The sequence below is a fragment of the Aptenodytes forsteri genome, unplaced genomic scaffold, assembly GCF_000699145.1.
Source record: "Aptenodytes forsteri isolate BGI_AS27 unplaced genomic scaffold, ASM69914v1 Scaffold75, whole genome shotgun sequence".
Taxonomy (NCBI): Eukaryota; Metazoa; Chordata; class Aves; order Sphenisciformes; family Spheniscidae; genus Aptenodytes; species Aptenodytes forsteri.
Window position 1 is genome coordinate 2,125,183 of NW_008794171.1, and position 19,753 is coordinate 2,144,935.

The following is a 19,753-nucleotide window of genomic DNA, read 5'->3' on the forward strand; positions in this document are numbered from 1 at the left end:
CTCTTGAGCAGAGGTTGCTAACAGTGCCAAAATACTTGTATTTTCCCCTTTATATCAAGTCCTATCTATAGTAGCTGCAAGGGAAGGCTTCTTCTGTGTCCATAATGTATTCTTTCTCTAATTGACTTATAAAAATTAGATACAATAATAGGGAGACTCAGTGAAAGTGTCAATCTTGAGGAATTTTTTTTTTTTTTTAACAGGTGGTAACCATAATGCTGGGCTTTTCTCAGTCCTTTGCAGGTGCCTGTGGACTTCCTGAGGTGAAGGGATGGAGAAAAGGAGTCTGACTGCATGCAGAGTGGGTGGGTTCTGGCCCACTCAGGTGGGTATTGACTTTCTGCATTATGGCAGAAGGTCAGAGGAGAGGAGTGTACAAGTTTTTGTGAAATGGCCAGATGTGCAGTAGCAGGAATGCTGAAGCTCATTATCGGACTTACCAATGCCTGTGAACCAGGCTAGAACGTGAGCTCGTGACTGGTGCCTTAAGCCTTAGTGCCAGCTAGCCTCTTATCTGCTCCTTTTCATGATTTTTATTTTATCTTGTTTGGATTGCACATGTTTTCCATTAGACTTTTTCTAATGATCCTTTTCTTTGCACTATAGTTATCTGTATTTTTCTTTCCTTTTTACCCCCAGCTGTTCTTTGTCAGTTTGTCTGATTTTTTTTTTTTTAAATTACATCGTTAGATTTTTCTTCTTCTGTGCAAACCCCCCCCATGTTGTTTATATTTGTTCTTCCTTTATTCATCATCTTATATTTTTCCCTTTTTAACTCTTATCCTTAGAGGAACCAGTTTTACTCTTGGAGACCAGCCCTTTCTTATTGATTGCCAGCTGCTTTTATTGAAACTAATTTGCATTCTCTGCTCTTATTGTGCTAGACAGAGGACTAGTGATTTTGAGTAAAGCTCTTTCCCCAAAGGCTTTGCTCGGAAATTGTCTCTGTATTTCACAAAAAGAGTGGAAAATAAAGAGCAGCATCAGTGCAAAAGCTGCTTCTGCCTAAACCAATGTGTTTGTGTCTTTGTCACGTGAAGAGTAGAAATGTGGCCTGCCCTGCTGCAGGCACAGATGACTTCTGCAGGCTGAAATGAGCTGGTGGGGTGGGGGGAGTGCAGAATGATGTGGCCTTATATTTACTTATATGGGCAGTCCTTAGACACTGGCAGTAACAAACCCAATCCATTTTGATTGGGACTGTGTATTGCCTTGGTACCTCTGTTTACAAGCACTTGTGTAGCTGTGATTTTTTTTTTTTTTTTTTTTTGCCATAGGCTACTCTAAAAAAAAATTACTAAAGAGTAAAGATATACTACAGTTAAAGAGTTGAAGAGCTGTGGCTGTGTGATGGTAAACTTGGAAAAAAATTAAATCAGAACAGGTGGCTGGGGGGGCTTTAATGCTCGAAGTACTATCTGCCTTCAGATAGGCTCTTTGATAAGGGTCTTTAATAAGGCTCCTTGAGCCTTATTAATTGCTGTTGTGGTTTGACCTCAGCCGGCAACTGAGCACCACACAGCCGCTCGCTCACTCCCCCCACCCTGGTGGGATGGGGGAGAGAATTGGAAGAGTAAAAGTGAGAAAACTCATGGTTTGAGATAAGAACAGTTTAATAATTGAAATGAAATAAAGTAAAATAGTAATAGTAATAATAATAATACTAGCAGAATATACAAAGCAAGTGATGCACGATGCAGTTGCTCACCACCCACCGACCGATGTCCAGCCAGTCCCTGAGCAGCAGTCACCCAGCCGATTCCCCCCCGCTTATATACCTCCTTGCTGGCAGATTATGGGAAGCTGAAAAGTCCTTGACTTAGTATAAACACTGCTTAGCAACAACTAAAACACCAGTGTGTTATCACATTATTCTCATGCTAAATCCAAAACACAGCACTATGCCAGCTACTAGGAAGAAAATTAACTCCATCCCAGCCAAAACCAGGACAATTGCTAAATATAAACCCTTGCGTTCAAGCTATGTTGATTTTGGGCTTTGTATCATGCTAGAGGTATGGATAATCATGATTTGGCTGTACCAAACCTCAGGGTGCGTATCTGTCTCCTTCTCAGACTGCTTTCTGTTTATAAATATGTCTCACTGCGTTTTCACCCAATGTCAGTTTGTTTTTGTTTGACACCTTGGCTCTGTTTGTACATTGGGAAAGGAGTTCTCTGACCATGGTACGGTGCTTAGTATCAGGTCTGGAGAGGAGATGTGCTGTATAAATCCGTTATTAAAACTCACTGAAGTGCTTTGCTTCTAAAATGTTTGTTCCTAGCAAGGCTGCTTACTGGTAGTTAGATGTCAATAGCATCTTACACTTTATGTAGCATTGTTGTGTCATGAAAGGTCTGTTGCTTGACTTTGACACCCAACTAGACGGATAACAAAAATAAGGAATTGTTCAGGTGAAGCTGCAGGATGCAGCTTTTAGTTACAAAAGTGCACCCTCAAACATAGCTTAGGTACATGGCTGTCATGATACAAGTAAGATTCAAGATCCCAGAGCCTTTTATTGGACCTTACTGGTGCCAGTATAAAATATGGCTCTGAGCCTGCAGCCATGCCACAAGAAAGCTCAGGGAATTCACCAGTAGTTGTTTGTTTTTGCAAACTTATGTCTGCTTAGAAACCAATATGCTTACTGTACTGCGTCTTGCCATCAACCCACCACACCCACCAGCATGGTGCAGCCTACTTTGGATGGGAGAGCATACAGTTAAATTAGCATAGCTTAGGACAGAAACTAAAGGATAAATGTCTTAAATGGCTTGAGGGGTTTAGGTGGCGATGCTGCATAGCATCAGAAAAACTCAAGTTTACTGAATTGATGCTGTTTAAAGGACTGGCTTGTAGTTTACACTATTTAATCCGTGAAGTATGTTTGAATGCTTGGAGACTTGGAGTTACTTGTGAAGGACTTTAGCATGGAGGAAAGGGGTGCATGTCAACTCCTTACCTAAATGTTTGGGTTTGATACCATTATTCAGAAGTCTTGATGCTGGTTCTTGCTGCTGAATTGAGATTATTTCAGTCTGCAGAGCGAGCCTTAGCCAGTTTCCCTCCATTGTTTAAGTCTTTCGCACAGTGGTAAGAGAAATATTTAACAGGATAGGAAACAGTTTCTGTAAAGGTAAGATTTGCTCTGAAGTCTGATTGCCTGAACTATTTTTGTGTTCTACATTTCTAAAAGTTGAAGCTGACTTACTTCTTTCTGTTGCTAATTTATTTAGCATGTTAACTCATTGTACAGTAATCTCCAACAAACACACTTTTGCTTTTTTTTAAATGACTTTATAAATTGGGGAAGAGAAACGGAAATATTTGTATACAATCATTTTATTGTTTTTTCCATATCTCCCAGCTATAGCAGTCTCCCACTCAGCCTTCCTGAGTGGGAGAAAGTGAGACCTTTCTGTTCTGTGTCCAAACAGAACAAAATGCAGAAGCCAATAGCAGAAGGAGTGAGAATCCATTTGACTTTTCAAATCCTTGCGTTTGTTAATAACAGGATGGGTTATTACTATTGAACATGATGATTTTTTAAAAAGAAAGTTATTAAATTTAGTGTGTGCTTAAGAGGGAGCAAGGGGAGTTCCAAACACCCAAAGAAGCGTGTAGGAATAAATCTTTGGAGCAAATTCAGTAACAAGCAGAAATATTCAAGTTGGCCTGTATGTCTTAACATTGACATTCTCCTGGACTAATTATGCCCCTCCTAACACTGATAGGGTGTAGCTATACAATGCCTGGCAGACTGGCCTACACTTCTCTGCCCACGCTCAAATAATTAGACAGGAGTTGGATCTTCTCTGTAAGCCTTCTAGCTTTGTTACTTCGGTGCTGTGCTCAATTTAAAATGCAGTCCTGAGAGACTGGCCTTTTTTAGCTTAGACACAGTACCAGTCTAAGGAATCCCTGCAGTTTTTGAACTGGAGCTGGTTTGCATCTGATCTTCTCTGAACAGGTGTGAGGAAGATTGGGTCTGCCTGTGGTGTACCACCCGGTCATGCCCCATGACTGGTTCTGGTAAATCAAAGCTGTTGACAGCTGGCTTAGCTGTTTTTTCATGTTCCCTTCCTCATTCTCTGTGTATGCTCCTGAGATGCCCAACTGCCAGTGGGAGGTTAGTCTCAGCTGTCCTTTGTGACTTTGAAAAATTTCTGTGGGGTTTTTTGGGAGGGGGTAGTGGGGTTTTTTTGGTTGGTTTGGGGTATGTGTTTTTGGGTTTTGGGGGGGGGGGGTTGGAAGAAGGTATCTGTGCACTTGTTGCTTAAAAAAATTTTAACTGGATGTGTTTCCTTGGCAAAGACTGGTTTTCCAGTGCCTCTTGCAACAGTGAAAAGAACCCACTGGCCCCTAAAGCTTTTCTACTTAATGCGCTTCCTTGACCTTTTCAACCACTTCATGCTTTTGCAAGGACATAATCCTGGATATTTTACATATCCCATGTTGCTGAACTAAATCACAATTTGGGGGTTTTGAGGGGTATGAGCTTTGATGATAAATGCATACTTTTTCCCGGTATAACTTTATCCTCTGTGCTGGGCACTCCTGAAGGAGAAATTCAGTGTGAAAGGTCTTCTGACAGTTTTGGCTTTAGCAACCCTTAGAAGCACAGGAGAGGAAGAATTAAAGGAAAGAGCTGCAGTGTGCAGAGTCTGAAGAATTAACATCAGTATTTTCAGTCCCTTTTTTGTATAATGTAAGGAAAGAGGTAACTGGAGGAAGAAATCTTTCCCGTGGTAGTAGCAGAGAAGCACAGACAGTATTTGAGAGCCAGATAAGGCCCCACAAGCAGCAGAAGCATATTACACTGCAGAAGGTTTCTGGGCTGTGATCAGTGTTCTAAAATACAGTTTAAGAAACAGTCAACAAAATGTTTTCCAGGGGTTGAAAAGACTTCCAGGTAGTGATGCCTCTTCATCTGTAAGCTTCAGATGTATTTGATAATCCCCATATAATGCAATTCAAAAGTATTTTTAAGCTTAACTTTATTTTAATTAAAAAGAGGCATCACAGCAGGATATCCCACATTGCATGTTTGCTGAACAACGTATATTATCTGGATAAATGACTGAAAACTTTGCTATATGGAGTTTATTTGCTGCTGTCTTCTGTGCCAAATTTTAGTTGTTGCTGGTTTTTTTTCTGTTTTTGTGAAATGAATGGGTATGAATTTTTCTCTGACTATTTTCATTCTGTGAATGTTTTTATTCATTGTCTGAAAATAATATGATGCTGTGCTACTAAAAATAAAGAAAATTTAGGTTGTAGGCATGTAGTGTAATGTAATCTGCTTTTTTTCCCCCCTGTAAGAATTATAGTAGATGCTGAAGGTTTGTTAAGCTTGGGGAGGGATATAGTTGCTTTTCAAAATAAATACTATTTATGAAAGTTTATTTCAGGTTATCTACCGGAGAGTGAACATGCAAGAAGGGGGTATATAATGCTTTCTTTGGAACATACCTTTGCTAAATATATTTTTAAAGGTTGCTAATCTGTTTCCTGCCTAGGAAACCAAGGAAGTCAAAGAGAGAAGGAGATTACGGACATATCTGTTACTTCAATGCTGTGGCGTTTCTATGACTTCCATCTCCTACGCAGTTACAAGCTCTGCAGGAAAGGGATATGCAACTTGTGTTGAAAACTTTCAGGTTTCCTGTTTCTCTGAGCAAGCTGGTTTCTGGCTGAGCCAGTTAACTTTTACTGCTGGGCAATCTCTCCATATTTTCCATTGCCCTGGAAAATTTGTGGTCTCCACTGTTCCTGACCACCTTGGATAGGTAGTGATCTCTTCCCTCCAGACTCACAATACCAGCAGTGTAGTGGCATCAGCTGTGTGCAAGTCCCTTTGAATTCTGCTGTCAGTTGTAGTTCTTGTGAATAAAGTGTTGCTTGTGAATAAAGTGTTGCTGTTACGGAATTCCAGGGAGCCCTGAATATAAAGGTATCAATTACGTGTCAACACAACAGCATCTATCATTGAAATTGGGTATCATTTATTTGGCATCAGCATAGCAAAGATTTGGCTGACAGCCAGGGTAAAATATTCCAGCAGAAACGGCTGCAACAGGAGCCATCTCTGAAGTAATTCTCTGATATTCAGGTGCTCTAACATCATCTTTTAATAAATTCTTAAGACATTAGGGACCTTAAGCAAAAAGCCTTTCAGATTGCACGTTCTTGTCTACTTTTATTTCTTTTTCATGTCCAATTTTTTTTTTTTTTGTTCCTGCTCTCCGAAGAGATACATACAAGGTTGTGGGGTGTATCTGTCCTGTGATTTAATACCGTTTTTTGGCTTTCCATTTCATATTCCAACACTTGTTTACATAAAAATTCCAAATGAATGCTTTCAGTGATGGCTTCTTTGGGGAAACTTTGCTTAACTGTGAAAGAGGCAAGGCTTTCAAAATAGGAGAGTAAGAAATTATATCCCTTTTCTCTTAAAAGATATGTAGTTGTTTGTTTGGGTTTTTTCTATTCTTTCTTTTTCTCATTAACTTAGTCTCTCTAATCTTCCTTGCTTTTTCTTAGACCTTATCTAAATAAGTTCCCAGAGATGTGAGTCAAAACAGTAATTTCAGAAAGTTAGGAAAGTTCCGAGTTCCATAAGACACCCCGTTTGTCATGGGCATAATTGCTGTGGTTCAGTAAATCTTTTAGAGTACCTGTGGGAAATCGGAAATTTGGATCACTTTGCTTTTATGGATGATCCTCATCATACTTGAAGGAGGTAAAGAAGTAACTCTTCTGTTTAATGGTATAGCTTGTAATAGTCAGCTGGTTGATTCTGTTGTAAACAACTTTTTAAAAATTAAAATGGGAAGATCAGAGCTGGAAAGCAGAAAATATGGCAGAAAGACTTGGGGTCATGTAACATATCCAAATGTTTACCTCGTGTCTTTTCACTGACTAGGCTCCAGACAGTCCCTGTCCCTTCATCAAATTAAAGTTTTTCATTTGTGTGCTAAAAAACTCTTTTCTAGGAAAGTGTTAAGAACAATAAAGAGATAAAAGTAGTTGGGAGAAAATATGCATTGGATTTTTAGTGCTGGAAGAAAAGCTTGTAGAATAAAGATGAGCTGGGTTTTTTTTAAGGTTTTTGCTTTTGTTGGTGTTGTGTGTCGTGTCGTCGTCCCGTCCCGTCCCCCCCCGCAAGGTTCCCGAGGTTTGAAGTCCTGTGAAGTTCAGTTTCTCTCTGAGGGGAGAGAACAATGAAAGGGAGGGAGGTCTGTCATAATTCTCTGCATTTTAAATGGGTTGGTTTCTGTTTGGGTAGAAAAGAAATAGTAAATTTGGATTAACTCTTAACTTCATAGTCTCAAAAGAAATCACAAATCTAGAGTTAAGTAATGAAACCTTGTTAGGAAAATCAATGCTACCTTTATCCAAGCTCAGTTTATTCAAAAGGTCAGCTTTGTTGCTGCCCTGGCATAGCTCTAATTTAATGATTAACCTCTTTGTGACTGTTCATGTAACTTCTGGCTTTCCATCTGGTACTTTATATAAGCATAAGCCAAGGTGATAACAGAATGCTGTAGTAGAGTGGTATGTGCTATTTTGGGAGAAATCTCCTTCCAAATCCTATATGCAGTATGCATCAGCCCCAGTGAAACTGAGAGAAGGCCATTAAGAAATCCGATTAGCTGTCTGCTCTCTAGATGAGTTAATATCTCTGTCCAGTGGTAATCAGTGATGTCTAACTGGTAGCTTATCTGGTAATAGTGCTGTCGCCTTTTATAGAGGTACCTTCTCTTGCAGTTCTGCCAGGCATGTGTATTCCATTTCAGCCACGTATAACATTGAGCATCGAAGTGATACCCTATAATAAATTTTAAAATCCTCTTCAGTGCTGAACCTGGCACTGCCTTGTTCTGTTGTGTTGCCCTTCCATTCAGCAGATTTCCTTGCAAGGTCTAAAAGTGTCATGTAAGCGGTAGCATACAAGAGGAGGGAGAGTATGCTTTGTGTGAAAGCAGCACTGAAAAGTGCAGCATTAGGTTCAAGGTTCAAAGCAAAGTATTGTCAAGTACTAGACAGTGCGCTTGCTCTAGCGGTAATCATCTCTGTAATTTTCTGCAGGTTAAAAAAAAAATCCATATAATTCTGGGAAGTAAATATGAAAAAGATTTCAAAAGTAGCTTTAGTTAATGTAATAGCCTGTAAAGTCTAAATTGTTTTCCTGTTAAAATGGAGAATGTAAGGAAGAGCAATTCTAGCAGTCTTTGATGTATTTATCTCCATAAAATACAGATCTGCTGTCTGTTCCATATCCATAGATGCTCATGTCCATGGAGAGACCTGGCTGAAACCTGTAGATCACTGTAGTAGCAACTGAGACAAGTTGCCAGATGGGAACTGAACTTCTCATCAGCTCTTGCCACTTGTACATAGTCCTGTATCTTTTTGAAGGTGTCTTCTGTTGGTAGTTGTTGCTTCCCATCAGTGTTTGTTCATCTTTCCTTTCACTTGAAGGAGGTGAATTTTGACTGCAGCTGTCCTGATGGGTTTTTTAAGTGCTGTACACTTTTGCTCTTGGGTTCCGTCAAGTTGCTGTGATCTTAGCCAGTGCTTTCTCCTGATTTTGTATTTCATTCTAAACTTGCTATTCTGAAATACATAAATATTGTGTCATTTCTGTCTAGAGGTTTATGAACAATTTTGACCCGTTGCTAGCATCCCCGGTTGATTGAAACTTTAGCGTGCACTCAAGGAAAGTGAGATGATATATATGGTACAGTACAGTAGATAAAAGGCAATGCTTCTCCTTTCCCCTTCTCAAAAATCTGTTTCGTGATTGTGGTTCTAGTTTCAAGGCTTGGTTAACTTGTGAAAAAAAATCTTGTTTCTCTGTTGGACAGAGGGGTAAACAATGGCTGATGGTCTGTATCATAGGAGGAGTAAGTGAATCTAGGTATCTTCTGATATCTCTAGCCCTTTGTAGGAAAAAGGTGGTTCTCAGAGTCCTGCTGGAGGTGTTGTGTACTGTCTTCTCCTCCAAATGCACAGAATGTGCTTCTTGAGTCTCTTGGGTTTTGGAGAGCCCATGCTCGAGAGTATGGGTGCATTACACTTGGCTTTATTTAGAATAGTCAGGTTCTGGACTGGTTCGTAAGAGACTCTGTTAAACCACTGCCTGGTTTTCTGTCCAGATATTTGGTTTATTTGCCTCTCTGTTGAACCTCCATCCCTTTTCTTAGTCTCCCCTCTTCTTCCCTGTTCAAATTAGTGGCAGTTTTTGAGGAAAATAACATTTTCCTTTTCCTTTATGCTTGCACTAGAAATTCAAGGGACAAAATGCCCCTTCTTCACTCTTAGGAGTGAAGTGCTATTTTATAGTATCCTCAGATTAAACACTGGGGTTGCTGAATCTACTTCTGGCAACCGCAGCTCTTGCATTGAGGAACAGCCTGTTTGGAGCACTGTTTGCAAAACCATTTCAGTACATCTCACTATTACCAAGTCAGTACTGCAACCTTATGTAAACCAGTCTCCATCCACTTAACTCCAGGACATATTTGATGATTAATATTTATATAAAACTTTCATGTTTCCACAGTGAGAGTGTCTCACTCTCAAAAGAAAAGGTGGCTTTTTCCCTGTTGACTCGGTGTGAAAAAGCTTGCAAAGGCTTTCAGCAGCACTGCGTCTGAGACAGGCATCAGCAGAAAAACTAAGGTCGTCTTTAATTCGGTATTTCATTTTGTGAAATTGCCTACTCTGAGAGAAATAAAACATTTACATGTATATTAACCAATGTTTGCCAGCTCTTGGAATAAAGCCAGTTCTCTCAGGGCCAAACAAATGCTCTGAGCGAATGAGTAATAATCTGCTATTGTCACTCCTAATTTATGGATGGGTAGATAGAGCAATGTTTGCCATTTTAAGTTGTCCTATTCGTTTGAAAGACTAAAAATCATGATTAGCTATCAGCTTGGAATATCTATAGCATGTCTGTTTAAAGCTGATTTACTCGATATAGCTGTTGCAAAAGTTCAAAACTTCCCCACGTGATAAGAAGTAATTGTGGAAGAGGATGAGAATGCATGAAGGTTACAGATGTTTTGGGATAGTAATTTGGAAGCTGCAGCCAGAGGCTGAAAAGATATATGGCATCTCCTCTTTTTAAATTACATGTAAGGTCCCCGTGCCTCGTTTATTTTCTGAGGAAATCTGTATCATCTCTCTCATGTTAATAGAAAGTTAAGAATATATGGATTCCCAAAATAATGGCTGTATTGAGCTTTTGTCATTGATAGATAAGTAAGAGGAGGGCGTAATACTGAGTACCTTACAATGAGGTTTTCATAGAAACATAGAATCATTGAGGTTGGAAAAGACCTCTAAGATCATCGAGTCCAACCATCGACCCAACCCCACCATGCCCACTAAACCATGTCCCTAAGCGCCTCATCTACACGTCTTTTAAATACCTCCAGGGATGGGGACTCCACCGCTTCCCTGGGCAGCCTGTTCCAATGTTTAACCACTCTTTCAGTAAAGAAATTTTTCCTTACATCCAATCTAAACCTCCCCTGCTGCAACTTGAGGCCATTTTCCTCTCGTCCTATCGCTAGTTACTTGGGAGAAGAGACCGACACCCACCTCGCTACAACCTCCCTTCAGGTAGTTGTAGAGAGCGATGAGGTCTCCCCTCAGCCTCCTTTTCTGCAGGCTAAACAACCCCAGTTCCCTCAGCCGCTCCTCATAAGACTTGTTCTCCAGACCCCTCACCAGCCTCGTTGCCTTTCTCTGGACACGCTCCAGCACCTCAACGTCCTCCTTGTAGTGAGGGGCCCAAAACTGAACACAGGATTCGAGGTGCGGCCTCACCAGTGCCGAGTACAGGGGCACGATCACTTCCCTCCTCCTGCTGGCCACACTATTTCTGATCCAGGCCAGGATGCCATTGGCCTTCTTGGCCGCCTGGGCACACTGACGGCTCATGTTCAGCTGGCTGTCAACCAGCACCCCCAGGTCCTTTTCCGACAGGCAGCTTTCCAGCCACTCTTCCCCAAGCCTGTAGCGCTGCATGGGGTTGTTGTGGCCGAAGTGCAGGACCTGGCACTTGGCCTTGTTGCATCTCATACAGTTGGCCTCGGCCCATTGATCCAGCCTGTCCAGGTCCCTCTGCAGAGCCTTCCTACCCTCGAGCAGATCAACACTCCCGCCCAACTTGGTGTCATCTGCAAACTTACTGAGGGTGCACTCAATCCCCTCATCCAGATCATCGATAAAGATATTGAACAAGACCGGCCCCAAAACTGAGCCCTGGGGAACACCACCAACTGGATGTAACTCCATTCACCAGAACACTCTGGGCCCAGCAAGAATATTCTCTCTTTTTGTTGAGAAAGATGCGTGTTTTTAAAGGGGACGCTTAAAATCCCGCCCCTTTAAGGCCCATATTAAATGTTGCAGAGAGGCAAATAGCATGGCATCCCTCTGAAGTAGGAGTTTAAGGTGTTGAGAGTCTCTCTGGAGATGGAATTGTCCTCAGTATGTCCTGTGAAGTCTTCTGTGAGATCTCCTGGCAGGTTGTGGAGGAGTGTGCTATATCACGCCTAAATACATAGGTAGGAGATGGATGAGAAGTACAAACCTTGCTTGTCAGCCACTAAGAGTAAATAAACACAGTGCAGAGATGAGAACGATAATTGATGTCAGTCTTCTCCGATGGATTGACTCTTCCATCTGCTTCTTTTAGTCTTTGTTTCACTTCCATGCAGCTTTTCTTCCATGTGGTGGTTTCTTTCCTTTTGTTTCCCTTCCTGTCTTGCACACTAAGGGGGCTTTCCTGCTCTTTCTCTCTGGGCTGCATTATCTCCCTTGCCTGCTTGTTTTGCTGCATTACAATTTTTAATTTTTTTTTTTCTTTCCCCCCACTGCATTAAACTTCCTATCTGTGGTCTTGTTAAATGAAATAACAGCAAGAGCGGTTGGTGCTGATGTTGCAGATACTAGGATGTCCAAAGCCCAGGGTGCAGCCATTAATATTCTGTCTGTAAGCTGTGGAAGACAGACTCTGAAGAGACGCCTAAGGACATGATTCCTCAGCCCCTCTGAAAGGTCAGACGTAGAACTTAACTTCTGTATTGTGGTGCAGCCTTTGTCACTTGGTGTTCACAGGCACTTAGAGAAGAAAAACTAATATATCCCCGGTTTGAGAGAAGAAGGAATAATATGTGATCCAAACCCTACGTCTACTGGATCACGGGCAGACGCCTTTAAATACCCATTCCCTGCGCACCCACAGTTCCCAAACCATCCATGGGCCCCAATGCTGACTTGACTTCCATTGTTATGGGTTCAGGGTACAACTTGAAAACTTCCTATCTGTGGTCTTGTTAAATGAAATAACAGCAAGAGCGGTTGGTGCTGATGTTGCAGATACTAGGATGTCCAAAGCCCAGGGTGCAGCCATTAATATTCTGTCTGTAAGCTGTGGAAGACAGACTCTGAAGAGACGCCTAAGGACATGATTCCTCAGCCCCTCTGAAAGGTCAGACGTAGAACTTAACTTCTGTATTGTGCAGCCTTAGCTGTCACTTGGTGTTCACAGGCACTTAGAGAAGATTAAAAACTAATATATCCCCGGTTTGAGAGAAGGTTGAATAATATGTGATCCAAACCCTACGTCTACTGGATCACGGGCAGACGCCTTTAAATACCCATTCCCTGCGCACCCACAGTTCCCAAACCATCCATGGGCCCCAATGCTGACTTGACTTCCATTGTTATGGGTTCAGGGTACAACTTGAAGTGGTTTGATTGTTGAGTGCCTGCTGTTGCATTGACGAGGGATCTACTGAATGCACCAGAAGACATACTACCGAATTTGGCTGATGTGAACAATGAAGCAAAATGAGTAGTATTTTTAAGAGCTGGTCAGCAGCATCTTAATAAAAATGGGAGGTTGGGGGAGAAGCAACCACACCACAAAACCAACAAAAAAAACCCCTAAAGACAAAAAAAAAACAAACCCAAAGACCAAAAAAACCCAACCAACCCACCCACCAGCTTGGAGCAATGGTTCTTGAAATTGCTCTAAAATATGAAACTATTAAGATTAATCTGAATTAATCTATACAAAGTAAGAAAGATGCCTGCTTAGATCTCAGCAGCAGCAGGTGCTTGCAGTATTATAAATGGAAAGCAATACAAATTGAGGTGCTTATTAAATTTGCCTTTATGATGCTTTGAAGAATTGCAGTGGAACAGAAAAGAAAAATTACCAAAGGCTCTGGCTTGGAAGGGTGACTTAAATAGCTGTGCTGCCAAAGGAAACGGAACATAAACTAGGATAAGTGATAGACTTGTTCAAAAAAGGTTATCTAACAGTGATTTGTCCCTGGTGTGGAGAGATTGGCCGAGAGCTTTGGAGGGATGTGATTGAACAGGGGAGGGCTTAATTTTTTTGGACAGTTTTAATATGGTATTGAATTTTAATATATTTTCCAGGAGATTGCACTGTAATCCTTTCTAGCACTTAGTTTTCTCAAGTTTTTCCTTGTTTCCCCTTTCCCCTTCCTCCAGCTGACAAAAACTAAGTCTGCGGGAAATGTTCATGTTTGGGAAATGGGCTCATTCAGAATTTTTGCTGCCTTTTTGGATGAGGCTTCGGTAAGGATCCTGTATGTCGTTCAGCATTTTCTAAAATTCTTGAAACACTGTAGGGCCTCTGCAGAGAGGTGGCTGAGCAGAGCAGCTAACAAATCGTCGAGTAAACCAGATCAGAGCAGCAGGCTCAACTGGCAGAGAGACTATTAAAAGTGAATCAAAATCTGCAATGTTTTTTTCTTTACTAAGATACTCAAATTGATTTAATTTGGCAGGGAACATACTAGGCAATCATAGCGTGGGAAAATCGGTACTTTGGGGAGCAGTGAATTGCTCTGCGTGAGATCCAAGATCCTACTTTTCAATGTACCAAAACGCAAGTACGCTTGCTGGTGGAGAGGTCTGTGGTGGCACAGTGTTGCTCCCGCACCCTTCTTGTCTCAGTTACTCTTTTGGAAAATGCCTGGCGTACAAACAGTGAAGGCATCTAGGTTAGAAATGGTGATAACACACGTGTGCATGCAGAACAGGCAGAGTCATTATCACAGAGCTAAGGGGGAAAGGGAACGTGTGCGGACAACAGGACTCCTGGCATCTACTCCCAGATCTCCCGGGCACTGCACGTGTGGGCTTGCATAAGCTAAAGTGGCTTGTATGCCATACCAACCATTTAATATATTTTACCTGTGATTAGGAATTCAGTTGCATCCATATGCTTATGAGTTGCACGAAAAAGATGGTGTAAGCAGTGCACGAGCATGACTACCCTTGGAAAAGTTTGAATCTGTTCAGCAGGAGGTGAAGCTGGTATCTTGTGCTAAGCTGGTTGGGGTTAATGCACGATTGCGTATCATCAGTGACTCTCTGAGAGCACTGTGAATATAGCGGATTGCTTTAAAAACAACCCAAGTGGAAAGGAAGGCTGTACAAGAAGAAGTGAGACGGGAGAGTGTGAATACTGTTACGTAGGGAGATGTAATGTTCTGGTCTTGATAAGTGCTTTAAAAGAAGGTCACTTGTACTTTACGGTGGTTGAACTACGGTACTGATCGATAGCTGTTTGCTGAACATTGTTGAGGAACTTCTGAAACATCCTTCTCTGACTGCCTGGGCTTGCTCGTAATGGACTTCGTTACATACACGGCTCCATAGCATTTGCTTTTGCTTCTGAGTTTTTGAGCCGGTGGAAAGTCCTGGCAGCAGGACCGTAAATAGGAGTGTACATAAATAGGTGGTGCAAGAACCAGTGTTGCAGAACTGATTAGGCAAAACCAGGCTTGTGTTTAGAGGGTGGCTTTGCTGGGAAACTCCCTTTGGTTAGACTGTGCAAAACTTTTTTTCTTTCTGTCCCTGTAATTTTATTAAGTCTTAATTAAACTTTCTGCAATTAAATTAGTTTACATTAATGTCACACTGTCTTATTATGTGTATATTGACAGACACTAACATGGATTTGATCAGCCTAATCCAGCTGTATGTAATTATGTGCCTTTTCCTTAAATAATTGCAAACAGAATCTATCAATCATGGCAGGAAAGCCTGCTGCTTTATTATAACATGGGATTGTTTAGTGAAACGTAATAAGGTTTAATCTGGGAAGTAAACAGAATGAGATTTTAATGAGACCAGTGATAGGAAGAAAAAACTCTCCCCACCCATCCTGTGTTGCAAGTCTCAGTTCTTATCTTCCCTTCCCCCCAGAAAAGGTGTCCTGATTGCATTGTTGTCGTGCTGATGTTGAGAACATTTCTGTAATTTGAAAGGAATTTGGGAAAGGTGCAGATTTCTGCCTGCCAGAGGAAGAGCTCTAGCCTAAACCTGTGGTGCTGTTCCAACGTAAGGTGGAGGTTTTTATTTCATTCATTGATAACTTGATTACCCGGATTGAACGAGAGCGTGTAGAAGGCAACAGAGGTGGGAATGAAATCTGCCAAACCGCAGCACTGCACAAGCATTAAAACACTTGCCCTGCTTGGAAAACAAGTAAGGGAGTAACACAGGCACCCACTTCAATGACTGTATTTGGGTTGATTTCTGTGTGATTTAGTTACTCGCCAGTGTCATGCAGTCCTCCCCTGGCACGTGTACAAGCAGGGAGTGACAGGCACAGTGCCAGCAGTCTTTCCTCAGCCTCCTACTGGAAAACCATTTGTGCCAACAAAAGCTTGAAAAACCAGAACTTCAGACAAGCCCTGAAGGGCGTGAGTTTGAGATCTGAACCCCTCATTCAGCGTGTTCTGGCAGTGTATCCAGCTTGCTTTAAATCTACGAATACCTCCAAGTTACTTCATAAAATAAAATGGTAAGTGCCACTGTCAGTGAAGTGCTGTCCACTTTCCCCTGCAGGCCTGTCTCGGGAGGGTTTCAGGAGTCCAGGTACACACCTATCTTACTTTCTCCTATTGCAGGTAGTTCTGTATCTTGAGCTGGAAGAGGGAGATTTCCCTTTGTGCCTTCTGAAGAAACAAACCGTTTCACAAATAGTTTAAGTCCAGCATACACAGATTGTCTTGTGGTGAGGAGGCGCAGATGTTGTTTCTAGATGTTGCCCTGGTATCTTGGGAGCTGTTCTTTCAGCTTTTCTGTCGGTCACTCTCCATCGTTCCCCTCTCTGGTGCACACACACACACACACACACGTACGCACACACCCCTGCTGCCTCAGGCTCATCCCTTGCCTTTGTGTTTTTTGTGGGTTTAGATTTAACAATCCGTTCTTGCTGTGGGCATGGATTTTTTTGTCTGCCAAGTTTTAGCCTGGCCCAAATTTTTCAGTGCCAGAATTTTAATGACAGTACAATTATAATGAAAAGCAGTGACAGTCCCTCAACTCTCCTGTTTGCATTACAAAACTGTAACATCAGGCTTCGGACTTGCTGGCATTCTGCCTGGCGTGTGTCTCAGGGATCTGTTTCAAACACGTTTATAGTGATGCTGCCTCACAGACTGACTGTACGAGACCGCATGCTGGATCGTAGGAAAGGAGTGTTTCCCACCTAGGTCATTATCAGCTCAGAGGATGAGCGCTGCTACCCTCTGGTGACAGTTCAGCTTGTGGTGTGAGTTAGCAGCGACAGTCCAGGTCTCGGTGGGCTTGTGACCCTGACAGAGCTGTACTGGAAAACAGAAATGTTATTTTCACACCGGATTCCTATTGCTGCACCTTCTTGCAGATGCCAAACGCTTGGGGTTGGTCTGGGCGAGCAGCACATTAATTTTGAGGAGCTCCAACACCAGCAACTCATTTATTTTTATTTATTTATTTAGTATAGCTATTTAGAAACTGACTGAATTTCCGTAAGTACAATGGAAAGATAAATGTTTTGTATCCAAAGGAGTCTTGTCAGGAACAGCTGAGAAAATTACTTTTTAAGAAAACAGCTGAGCAAACACATAATATCGAGTCATGTGCTAGGTGGTGTGGTTTACTGCATTTATGCGCAAGATCATCTGTAGCTGTATAGATGGCAAATGGCAAGCTCTTCTCTTACAGCCTCCCCTAGGAATTGAATTCATGCAGTGACAGAAATTACGTGTTTGTTGTTTTTGTGTTTTCAGTAAGCATTAGTCGTATTTCTTCATTGGACTGCGTATTGCAAAAGTTGTCTTGATGCTGGTTATCTACAAAGAAAAATACGAGTTATTTATCCACCTGTTCATGGAGCAAAAGGATTTGCCTTTTTTTTTAAATTGAATTCTGTTCTGTTTCTTTGCTGCATTCAGGGCAGATAGGATTGCACTGCAACACCGTATGCACCAAAAACACCGTCACCTCATCTCTGTGTAACAATGCCTTCCCAGATGCAGAGATCCATGGCTTTTTGTTTCTAATACAAATTACTTGCTATATCCAAGTCCTCAGAATTGTGAAAATGGTATTGAAATAGCTTTTTGCTTTGGCGGCCTTGCTCTTTCTGACTTTCTGGCAGCATTCAATGCTGGCTTTCATATTTCAAATGCTGTGAGTAGTTTGGAGACTCTCAAAGCTACATTTACAGTAAATGTGATGTAGTAACGATGGGTCAATTCAGATTTAGGTCTGTAATTTGGAAAAAAAGCCACCACCCCTCACTAAAAAATGTTAAACTGACTTCAAACAGAATCTTAATAGTTCCATATTGTTATGTGTGTAATTAAAAGCTTTTACCCTTGAAAACAGGATTGTTTTGATTTGCTAATCATAATTCCTTGCTACAGTCAAACAGACTGAGGTAAATTTTTACAATACTAAGAATTGGCCTCATGCTGTAATATGAAAATCCATTTTTCACAGAACAAAAAATTTTCTCTTAATGCTTTTCTTCATTTTTAGCACACTCTGAAATCATGACAGATAGTGTCACCGAAACATGAAGATCTCAAATTTAGCATTGCAAGCATTATCTTCAGCTATGCATCAATTCTGCTGCACAGCTTCTGTTTAAAAGAAATGAGCATTTGACAGTGCAGAAGCCAAAGTTACTTGTGTGGTTGTTCCTGCAGAGTCCTTGCTCGCTTAGGTTGCTCTTGTTTCGTTAGGGGGACGGCTTGTACAAATGAAAACTTTCTTTTTTTAAGCAGGTCGTAATCATTTCCCCTTGTTAGTGGTCGCACAGAGCTGTGTTTTGGTACCTAAAGAACTGTCCCGCAAGTGGAATATTCACTTCATCGTGGGGCAGCTTTTGTGTTGCTGAAAGTGGGTTGGCTGGAGAGGTTTGGGGGGAGGGAGGGAGGATGTGACTGGGATTAAAGTGTTTTGTTAATCGGCTGGGCAGGCTTGCTCTTTAGGGTTCAGCTCTCTTAGTCAAGTTGGCAAATCTCTGCTCTATCCCTCTTTGTCACCCACACAAGTGATTACATGGAACATTTTGCTCCTTTAGAGCCTGTCAAATAATGAAGATTTTTTTAAACTATCATTTTACATTTAGTGCTTACAATGGAGTGTAGTAATTGTGCTTGAATGTGATGGAAATAGTGCTGGACAAGCACTACTGCAGTTGCATGAAAGCTGTTGCAATCAGGCTTCCCTCCCCGCCCCCCTCAAAAGCCCCTCCTCAGAGCCAGGGTTGCAAGGCATTAGGTGCCTAATGCATCTGACACAAACACGGGAGCAGATTTAGCTTCTGTCTCGGTGTGGGAGTTGGGTGCAAACTGGCCTAAGTGCTCGTGTAAATCCTACCCAGGTAGCAGCCATCCGAAGGGATGAAGGCATTCTTCAAAAAAGATGTGAGGATTGTTATTTTTCTCTCTTACACCTGCCAAAACTGAAACACAAGGAAAAAAACAAATGGCGGAGTTGGACCTGTGTGGATGGAAAGGCTGCGTGCAGAACTGAGGTCTCTGGAGACCCCATCTGTGCGCAAGTATTCCTGTTTGTAAATCTGTCCCAAGCTCCTACTGAAATACTTTTTAAAATTCCCATTTAGCTGCATCTCTAGCTGGCCAGATCACCTTAGAAATTGGTGACCTTGCTGATGCTACTCGAGGAATGGCCAGACCTTACAGCTGCAGGAAAGAAAGTTCTCCATGCAAAATGTGTTATTTCATTTCAAGGTAAAATCAGTAATGGAGTAATGATTTAAAAAAAAAAAAAAAAAAAAAAAAAACATCTGTCTTCCATGGGGTAAAACAAGTCTTGTCCTTTATTAAATAGTACCCAGGGTTTGCGTAACAGTATTACATGCAGTTCAATCATTTATTAAAAAAAAACCCCAAACATTTGCATGGTTTCAAAGGTAGGAGATAACATGTTATCTGTTGCTTAGACTCCACTTTAATTAAGGGTAGAAGCAAGAATTATATTACTTCAGCCAGCTTGTTGGTCCCAGGCTCCCCATGCTGGCTGGGGCAGCACATCAAGTTTCCTTCTGCTCTGACAGGAGCTGCCATCTCCTTGCGGTGGCCACTGGCTCGGCTGCAGTGAAGTTGAAGTTGCACGAGGTAAGGGAGGATTAAAGCCTCATGTGTAGGAGACGCTGCACAGCTGCTCCTGGCTGCCCAGAGCTGCTGCGTCCATTCTGCTGGGGACCACGCAAGTGGAGCACTCTGTGCGTGTGGCCTGGGACTTCGGCAGCACTGCAAGGAACAATCCTCTTTCACTGGTGGGAAGGGTGGTCTCTATCACGAGACCAGGGAGTCCTCCTGTTTTAACAGCTGCTCAGTGTTTAGAATCATAGAATCATTGAGGTTGGAAAAGACCTCT

General features: G+C 41.8%; 1 protein-coding gene across 1 annotated transcript in view; it reads left to right on the top strand.

The window, feature by feature from the left end:
- The first annotated feature begins 280 nt into the window (after nucleotides 1–280).
- SMCO4 (single-pass membrane protein with coiled-coil domains 4) overlaps nucleotides 281–19,753 on the top strand; it is a 27,051-nt gene continuing 7,578 nt past the window's right edge. Inside the window, exon 1 of the mRNA XM_009282270.1 lies at nucleotides 281–325. The gene's annotated coding sequence lies outside the window, so the exon portion shown is untranslated. The remainder of the gene's footprint in view (nucleotides 326–19,753) is intronic.